Source organism: Carcharhinus amblyrhynchos, chromosome 1 (assembly GCF_965287045.1).
Source record: "Carcharhinus amblyrhynchos chromosome 1, sCarAmb.v2.hapA, whole genome shotgun sequence".
Lineage (NCBI taxonomy): Eukaryota > Metazoa > Chordata > Chondrichthyes > Carcharhiniformes > Carcharhinidae > Carcharhinus > Carcharhinus amblyrhynchos.
Genome location: NC_137324.1, coordinates 177,242,181 through 177,252,763, shown reverse-complemented (window position 1 = coordinate 177,252,763; position 10,583 = coordinate 177,242,181). Strand labels below are relative to the sequence as shown.

Here is a 10,583-nt window from a genome sequence, read left to right as displayed (position 1 = left end):
CCAGCCTCAACACCCCTCCCTATCTCTGTAACCTCCTCCAGCCTCACAAATCTCCGAGATATCTGCATTCCTCTAACTCCGGCCTCCTGGACATCCCCAATTTGAATCGCTCCATCTCTGATGGTTAAGCCTTTAGTTGCCTGCACCCCAAGCTCGGGAACTCTGATCTTAAACACCTCCTTCTCCCTCCCCTCCTCTGATGCTCCGTGAAGGCTCTCCCTAAAAGCTTTTGTCCTAACAACTACTGGAGTGGCTTGGTGTCAAACCTGGTTTGAGAATCACTCCTGTACGACACCCTGCAATGTTTTACTGGGTTAAGGTGCTGCATAAATGCAAGCTATTGTTGTATGCAATTTTACATCAGTATATTATGTCTACTTGCGCAATTGTTTGACCTTTGTTTGTGTTTACCTGCTCGTAGGTGCTTTTTCCTGTTGCCACAAGGTAACAGTGAAATCCAAAAAACAAAATTTCAAGAAAAGAAAGAATTCCAGACAAACAGAGAAGAATAAGGCTGCAAAAAAGTGATTAAGGAAAATAGGTTAGCATCGAGCATCGTAATAATCAAATGAATGGTTAAGGGAAAGACACTCTGCAGATTCCTTTATATGGGTATTTATAAACTACATATAAATCAGTAACTCAAACCAAAATTGTGTAAAAATTGAATCAACAGAAAACTCAACTCTTAGAAATTAGAAAAAACACAAAATCAGGAAGGCAAATGGGATGCTGGCCTTCATAGCGAGGGGGGTTGAATACATAAGCAGGGAGGTCTTGCTGCAACTGTACAGGGCACTGGTGAGGCCGCAGCTGGAGTACTGTGTGCAGTTTTGGTCGCCGCACTTGCGCAAGGATATATTGGCCTTGGAGGGAGTGCAGAGGAGGTTCACTAGGCTGATACCGGAGATGACGGGGTTGAACTATGAAGAAAGGCTGAATAGACTGGGCTTATACTCGTTGGAGTTTAGAAGGATGAGGGGGGATCTTATAGAGACATATAAGATGATGAAGGGGATGGATAGGGTAGAGGTAGAGAGATTCTTCCCGCTCAGAAAGGACAGCAGGACTAGAGGGCACAGCCTCAAGATGGGGCGGGGGGTGGTTTTAGAACGGAGTTGAGGAGGAACTTCTTCACTCAAAGGGTGGTGAATCTCTGGAATTCTCTGCCCATTGATGTGGTAGAGGCTACCTCGCTAAATATATTTAAGTCACGGGTAGATAGATTTTTGGTAGGCAAGGGAATTAAAGGTTATGGGGAGAAAGCGGGAAAGTGGAACTGAGCCACTTCAGATCAGCCATGATCTTACTGAATGGCGGGGCAGGCTCGAAGGGCCAGATGGCCTACTCCTGCTCCTATTTCTTATGTTCTTAAAAAATTTCAATATCAAGCTCCAATGTATTGGAAATTCAACTCTGCAGTTCAAGGCCATCATGGAACTAGCACCAGGCCTCAGGCCAAGCTTCCTATCCAGCCTAACTTTTTTAAATTAATTATTTCACAGCATTTATTGCCTATCCCTAATTGCCCTCGAGGAGTTGGAGGCGAGCTGCATTCTTGAACCGCTGCAATCTATCTGGTGTAAGTACACCCATGGTGCTGATAGCGAGGAATTCCCAGGACTTTGGCCCAGGGAGAATGAAGGAACAGTGATGGATTTGCGAGTGAGGAGGAGGAGTGGTTTGAAGGGGAACTTGCAGGTGGTGTTGCTCCCATGCACCCCTCGCCATCGTCCTTCCAGGTGGTTGAGGTTGAGGGTTTGGAAGGCGCTATCTCAGGAGCTGCAGTGAGTTGCTGCAGTCGAGTTGAATTGCTGCAGTGCATCTTGTAGATGGTACACACGGCTGCCACTGTGTGTCAGTGGTGGAGGAGATGAATGTTCAAGGTAATAGATAGGGTGCCAGTCAAGCAGGCTGCTTTGTCCTGGATGGTGTTGAGCTTCTCGAGTGTTGTCGGAGCCGCACTCATCCAGGCAAGTGGAGAGAATTCCACCAACTCCAAGAACGAGGGATGAGGATCTCTGTCCTGTGTTTGTGTTTAGAGGGGTGGGAGGGCGAAATCCGCTGTGAATCCTACTGAAGGTAGCCAATCTTTTTTTTGAATGACATGGTTAACGTCCCTGCTTTGTGCAACCAATCACAATGTGGCTGATTCCGCTATGAAAATGAAACTCTTTAAAATCTAAACACCCTGAATCTCCACACTGTAGCCCATAGCAACATCACCTTGCACAAATGCATCAGGCTCCCTCACATAATCAACATACCCATAAACACGGGGAAAAATAGAAGTCACCTCACGACTCGATGGCCAAGGAAAGCTCATTCATAACACAACCAAACAGATAGTGCATCGACCTGAAAATCCTTTTAGCGCACCAATAACTGACGGTAGGAGCGGGAGAGACTTCTGGTCAGCCATCGAGATAAACGGCATCATAATGTTAGATAGGTACATGAGTGAGAAAGGAATAAGCTGGAAAGGTTGATACATGAAATGATGTAAAGTGGGAGGAGACTAATGCAGAGCAGAAACATTGAATAGCCCATTCCTGTGAAGTTTTATGCATATACTAAAATGGGAATGAAAGTTAGCATGGCCCCTGCACAAGGATGACACGCAAATTCGTGAAGCGTTCACTAACTCTGCAATGTCTGCTACATCGTACTGGAATCCACTGTAACAAAGGTTCTTGGAATTGCTACTTGTTCCCATTTAACTTCCTTTGAGTTCCAATAAAAGGATACTTGATGATCTTTTCAACTGTATAATCTTCCTGAGTGTTCAAAAACACGTAGGCCAAGCAGAAACCGAGCATTAAAAGATTAAAGAACACCAGGGAAAGCAGTAATAAGAAGAAGAAGCGATAATTTCTTTTTCCGATGCAGGTATTTATGAGAGCACAGTGATGATCCAGATTCTGTTGAATGAATATTTGAAAATGTCATTACACAGTGCTGCAAGTTTCATACCTTAATTCATTTTTTAACTACTTCTCTTCTACGTGCACACACAGCTTTCTCCATTACAATTTATTTCATTCTCACTTTATTCCACTTTAATTAAGCTTTTTTTCCATCTTCCGGATAAGACAGACTATAAGGAAATTGCACAGATCTGTACCGGCAGCCCGACAGTGGCACTGAATGAAACCCAACAGGCTACTCAACATCAAATGAGGACCCAAAGGCGCAGACACACCCAAACCAATTTACCCCAAAACATACATAAGAACATAAGAAATAGGAGCAGGAGTAGGCCATCTAGCCCCTCGAGCCTGCCCCGCCATTCAATAAGATGATGGCTGATCTGAAGTGGATCAGTTCCACTTTCTCGCTTTCTCCCCATAACCCTTAATCCCCTTGTCTGTCCTCCATACTATCACCAATATCTTTTCCCAAAGGTAAGGGGAGTCTAAAATTAGAGGGCATAAGTTTAAGGTGAGAGGGGAGAGATGCAAATGGGTCCAAAGGGGCAATTTTTTTCCACACAGAGGGTGGTGAGTGTCTGGAACGAGCTGCCAGAGGTTGTAGTAGAGGTGGGTACAATTTTGTCTTTCAAAAAGCATTCAGACAGTTACATGGGTAAGATGGGTATAGAGGGATAAGGGCCAAACACGAGCAATTGGGACTAGCTTAGGGGTTAATAAAAAGGGTGGCATCGACAAATTGGGCCAAAGGGCCTGTTCCCAAGCTGTAAATCTCTATGACTCTATGACCTAGGGGATTGTGCCAAAGTTGGAAGAACTGTCCTACAGGTTAGTGAAGCAACAGCCCAACATAGATAGGTTGCGTGAATCATATCCATCAGCCCAAAGTTGCAGACTCCATCACCCCTGGGCATTTCCCGTCCCCTCAAACGACAGAAACACCAGCGACAGGGTTACAGCATTATATAGTTGGGCCCCATCAATGCTTGACATTGGCTTCAAGAAGTCTCTTGGCATCAAGTCAAGGGTGAGCAAGAAAGCCATCTACCCCTCTCCCCTTAGGGAGGCATGGTAGCACAATGGTTAGCACTACTGCCTCACAGCACCAGGGGTCAGGGTTCGATTCCTGGCTTGGGTCAGTCTTTCAGCAGCTGAAGGAAGCAGAGGACAAATGAGTTCCTGGTTTTGTGGTTGGAGTGATCTTTCAGAACTCTAAGCAGCCCAATCGAGATGGGCAGTAACCCATACCTGGAACCAACCTGCCTGTTTAAAAGTAGATACAAAAAAAAACTGCGACACAAAACGTTATAGCAACTCTTACCTCAACACAGACGTTACACGTGAAGCAGTGTCGACAGCGTGGAGGCCGGAACAACCTACAGACTTGGCACCATTTCTTTATGAAGGTGGTCCCGTTGATTGTAACTTCCTCTGCCTCCAGTAAACAGTTTGGGTCATCAGGATCTACAACAAAAGAAAACACTGAGAACCGCGCAGTCGCTGCTCGTTCATCCCATTGTACCTCTCCCAGCTCTTTGAAAGAGCCATTCAATTAGTCTCACCCCCAACCCCGCTCCAGCCCCATAACTATTCAAAGACTTTCCTTTCAAGGGTTTATCCAATTCCCTTTTGAAAATTGTAAGAAGTCTCACAACACCAGGTTAAAGTCCAACAGGTTTATTTGGAATCACGAGCTTTCAGAGTGCTGCTCCTTCACCAGGTGTCACACTATGTGTAACCCCCCAGCATTTGGCCTGGGGTTGCAAAATCCTACTAACTGTCCTGGCTTGAGACAATTCACACCTTTTTAACCTGTGATTATCCCTCTCCCCACTCACACTGTCTGCACCAGCATAAAGACTTGATTATCTGAAAAGACTCGCATTCCAACCATTGTCTTGCAATTGTGTCTCTGTCTATATATGCCGTGCTTGTGAAACCTACCTCTCCACTCACCTGATGAAGGAGTAGCGCCCCGAAAGCTCGTGATTCCAAATAAACCTGTCTGACTTTAACCTGGTGTTGTGAGACTTCTTACTGTGCCCATCCCAGTCCAACGCCGGCATCTCCACATCACGGCTTTCGAAAATTACTACTGTTGTGACAAACAAGTGATTGGAGAACCAAAAATGAGGTTAATACAAAGCAGCCGAGTGTGTCGGAAGAAGGAGGAGGAGGAGATGGTGGAAATGGAAAAGCAACAAGTTTGCTGCTCAGTGTTTGCCACTGGCCACCCTTGGCTTATCTCTGTTCTCAACCTGTCTGTTTCTCACCCCCTCATTTACTTCCTGACACTTGCAGCCGTGTCAGTGCTGAGGCAGGGGGACATATTTTTCAGATTTGTTTTGTCAGGAGTACTCGAATCGACGGCCTCAGAGATCAGTTTGACGCATCCAAATTTTTCATTTGTTATTTTGCATCCTGTCATGGCTCGTCTTTTAGAAATATATTTACCAAGGTGTTCTTCATTTCCTCCGTCTCCCTGGGTCCCTGTCCTACCTTTTCCTTCTCTCAAATTTATTGATGAGTGAAACTGTTAGCGATAGACTGACTTCCTTTACAAATCCCCACATGCATGAAAGCAGTGATGTTGCTGTCTGGAGGCATTCACATATTTTTCACAACTTCTAAAGCAACATGGGTACATCTGCTTTGTTCTTTCTCTCTTTTGTTCTGGCTATGGGAGGTAATAGCTTCTGAATTGCCTACGTCTGTCTGTCTGTCTGCAGACAACTTTCTGAAAGTTTTGGGCCATAAAACTGTTTCTACCTTTCAAGAAGTGCACTCTAGATCACAGCAGATTTCTATTTATTGATTACAGCTCAGCCTTCCACCCCTCCAAAAACTCATCTCCAAACTCTGTGGCCTAGGGCTTGGCCCCTCCCTCTGCGACGGGATCCTGAACTTCCTAACCCACAGACCCGTAATCAAAAAAAGATAGGCAATGACATCTCCTCCATGATCATCCTCAACACCTTTGTTATACTGTTCTTTTGAACAGGAGTACATCATAAGTGCCCCCCCCCCCGCCTCAACAAACCTCCGCCCTTCCGAGCCAGCTTTCAAAGATTTATATTCACTTCTGTTCGTGCACTCCCTTTTAAAATTCCAGAACATAACATCAGGACAAGGCACAAAATTAAGAGCCTGTGGATTATTTAGAGGAGCAAGTTTTGCAACATCCAGTGAGTCACATCCTTCCATCAATCCCACAGTTCAGCCACAGTGACTCCATTCCAGTTTGTACTCATCTTAAATGCTCCAGGCGACATTACCTCTGCAGAGAATTCCAGGATCTATAAAGATGCAAATTAAGTAGTTAATACAGCAGCTTATGACAAAGACTGCTTGGATGATGGGTACAGCCATTGATAAGTTGCGAAGCAACCACATACATCTGAAAACGAAGCAGAAGAAAAGAGTTCAGTGATATACTTCAGACAGTTTTCATAAGACGTAGAAGCAGAAATTGGCTATTTGGCCCATCGAGTCTGGTCTGCCATCAATGAGATCATGGCTGATCTGATGTGATAATTCTCAACTCCACTTTCCCAACTTATCCCAACAACCCTCAATTCCCAGACTGGTTAAAAATCTGTCTATCTCAGCCTTGAACATGCTGAACGACTCTGCCTCTATAGCCCTCTGCGGCAAAGAATTCCAGAGATTCACTCCCCTTAGAGATGAAATTCCTCCTCATATCTGACCCCTTACTCTGAGATGATCCCCTCTAGACTCTCCCACAAGGCAAAACACCTTCTCAGCGTCTACCCTGTCAACCCCCCTGAGAATCCGATGTGTCACAATAAGGTCGTCTCTCATTCTTCTAAACTCCAATGAGTACAGGCCCAACCTATTCAGCTACCCACCATAAGAAAATCCCTCCGTACCCAGGATCAACCAAACGAATCTTCTTTGGACCACTTGTAATGCCAGTATATCTTTCCTTAGATGAGGGGACCAAAACTATTCACAAAATTCCACTCGTGAACTTTATATAAGACTTCCCTATTCTCATGTTCCGCTTCTTTTGAAATAAAGGTCAACATTCCATTTGCCTTGTTAAAATACATACTCGATTCTCTACAGATACCTCCCCCCAGTGACTGACAATGGTACATAGCAACAGGACGAGGCCAGTCAGTGTCCTGAGCCTGTTTATTCCACCATTCAATTAGGGTATAGCCTGTAATTTAATTCCATTTGTCCACCCCAGTTACGAAACCCTTAATAGACTCACCCTACAAAATATCTGTCACAATTTCCGATTAACCCCAAGTTCAACAATTCATTTTACAGGGGGGGGGGGGATGTGGAAAGAGTTAGAGGTTTCCACTATTGTTGGAATAGTTTATTCAGTAACTGCTTACTAACGTCACCCTTGAAAATACAAAAGTGCATTCGCTCGTTCCTTCAAAGAGCACCGTGCCAAAACAAAACGCTGCAGGTGCTGGGAAGCTGAAATAAAAACAGAAAATGCTGGAAATACTCATCAGGTCAGGCAGCGTCTGGGGAAGAGGGACTGAGTTAATGTTTCACGTCTGTGACCATTCATCAGCATTTTTTGTTCTTATTACGGCACCTTGCAGATCTGAACAAGGGTCGTGAACGAAGACCAGTCGAACACGCAAACCAGCCTCCCACCCATTGACTCCATCTACATTTCCCACTGCTTAGGAAAAGCAGCCAGGACCCCATGCAACTCTCTTCCCCCTTCTTCCCTTGTGAAAAAGTCTGAGGTCACATATCAATCAACTCAAGAACAGCTTCTTCCCTGCTGCCATCAGACTTTTGAATGGGCTTACCTTGTATTAAGTTGATCTTTCTCTACACCCTAACTATGACTGTACTATAACACTACATTCTGCACCCTCTCCTTTCCTTCTCAAATGAATGGTCACAATTTATCTTTTGTCTGTGTAGTACACAAGAAACAATACTTTTCACTGTATCCCAAAATATGTGACAATAATAAATCAAATCAAATAACATACTTCTCTCATCAAGCTATTGCCAACATGTTCCTAGTCATTGCAGATTTACAAACTGCCCCACTTATATAATGCAGTGTAAAGGTAATTGGCAGAATAAGGATTTTGTGGGAATGGCAAATTGTATCACCCACAGTATAATGCTAAGATAGACATGACAGAAGGCAAAGTTGTATGCGGTGAGTCAAGGAGATGTTAGCACGAGGTTAGCTCCTAGATTGGGCTATACTTTATCAATATGTAAATAGTAACATGTTACCAATAAACACAATGGCCCAACCTTACTGAGCATCTTAGCAAGATCTACTAAACAGGCCCTTACAATATCAACATGCTTTAAAAATAGTTTAAAAAATTACAAACTAAAGTGTTTTCACAACATACTCAACTGTAATTTTATGCCTGAGAGAGACATGTTCAAACCTTTCATGTTCCATTGAAAATCGCTGAAGGAGAGCAAATTATCTGTTCATTTCTCCATCCTATCGTATCATAAAATCCCTACAGTGCAGAAGGAGGCCATTCGGCCCATCGAGTCTGCATTGATCACAATCCCACCAGGCCCTATTCCCATAACCCTTTGTCTTTACCCTGCTAATCTCCCTGACACTAGGGTCAATTTAGCATGGCCAATTCACCTGACCTGCATACCTTTGCACTGTGGGAGGAAACCAGTGGACCCAGGGGAAACCCACGCAGACATGGGGAGAATGCTTAAACTTCACTCAGATGGTGACCTGAGGCTGGAATTGAACCCGGGTCCCTGGCGCTGTGAGGCAGTGGTGCTAACCACTGCGCCACTGTGATGTCGTATACGTGGATTTTAGTAAGGTGTTTGATAAATTTCCCCATGATAGGCTCATGAAGAAGGTGAGGAGGTGTGGGATAGAAGGAAATTTGACTGATTGTCTAGATAGCCAGAGATAGCCAGTTACTTATCCAGAGCTTGGTGGCGGAGGGAAAATTTTCAGACTGGAGGCCAGTTACCAGCGGTGTCCCACAGGGATCAGTGCTGCGTCCTCTGCTATTTGTGATTTTTATCAATGACTTGGAAGAGGGGGCTGAAGGGTGGGTTAGTAAATTTGCTGATGACACCAAGATTGATGGATTAGCGGATGAGGTGGAGGGCTCTTGCAGGCTGCAAAGAGACATTGACAGGATGCAGAGCTGGACTGAAAGGTGGCAGATGGAGTTTAACCCTGACAACAATGAGGTGATTCATTTTGGTAGGACAAACTTGAATGCAGATTACAGGGTCAATGGCAGTGTTCTGAGGAACGCGGAGGAGCAGACAGATCTTGGGCTTCATATCCCCAGATCTCTGAAGGTTGCCACTCAAGTGGATAGAGCCGTGAAGAAGGCTTATAGTGTGTTAGCATTTATTAACAGGGGGTTTGAGTTTAAGAGCTGTGGGGTTATGCTGCAACTATACAGGACCTTGGTGAGACCACATTTGGAATATTGTGTGCAGTTCTGGTCACCTCACTATAAGAAGGATGTGGAAGCATTGGAGAGAGTGCAGAGGAGATTTACCAGGATGCTGCCTGGTTTGGAGGGTAGGTCTTTTAAGGAAAGGTTGAGGGAGCTGGGGCTTTTCTCTTTAGAGTGGATGAGGATGAGAGGCGACTCAATAGAAGTTTATAAGATGATGAGGGGCATAGATAGAGTGGTCATGCAGAGACTATTTCCTCCGGCAGATGTAGCTGTTACTAGGGGGCAAAACTATAAGGTTCATGGTGGGAAATATAGGAGGGATGTCCAAGGTAGATTCTTTACTCAGAGTGGTTGGGGTGCGGGATGCACTGCCTGCTGTGATAGTGGAGTCGGACACTTTAGGAACTTTCAAGCGGTTATTAGATAGGCACATGGAGCACACCAGAATAATAGGGAAAGCTTGATCTTGGGATCAGACAAAGCTCGGCACAACATCAAGGGCCTGTACTGTGCTGTACTGTTCTATGTTCTATGAGATAATGACAAATAAATCAAATCAGGAATTAGGATAAACTTATTTAGCCAGAGAGTGGTGATAATGCAGAACTCACGACCATAATGAACAGCTGACGTGAACAGCATTTATACATTTAGGCGGAAACTAGCAAGATGAGAAAGGAATAGGATATGTTGCTGGAGTGAGAAGAGTCATGATGGGAGGAGACTCATATGGGGCATGAACACCAGCATGGAGCAGATGGGCCGAATGGCCTGTTTTGTGCTGTACATTCTAAGTAACGATAAATTATGAATCAGAAGATTATGACGGGTTAAAATGGCTCTATGATGTCGCTGTTATGGCATTGTTCCTTCTTAATGTCAGCGTAGCAGTTTTGACAGATCAGTGAGACGTGACTTTGTTCAACCACATTGTTTCCACAGACTAAATCATATGCCCCCGAAAATGCCTTTGCTGTTTATCAGCTTAATGAAGTTACAATCTTCACTTTCCAGAATGTGAACTGTCAATGTTCCTTCTGGGGAGCAATGATACCAACTGCAATATTCACAGGGACATTGTCAAATGTAACATTGTAAAAACTTCAGGAGATAGTTAAGCTGCAGCAAATGAGTTTTAAAAATTTTTGCATTTTAATATGTAAATTGCCCATATTATGCATCCCAGGCTATTTTAACATGATGATTATTTGGGTGTGGGACTGGGGGA

At 44.4% G+C, this 10,583-nt stretch overlaps 1 pseudogene; it reads left to right on the top strand.

The window, feature by feature from the left end:
* The first annotated feature begins 2,554 nt into the window (after positions 1-2,554).
* On the top strand, positions 2,555-2,648 carry LOC145351163 (U6 spliceosomal RNA; annotated as a pseudogene).
* Positions 2,649-10,583: the final 7,935 nt, after the last annotated feature.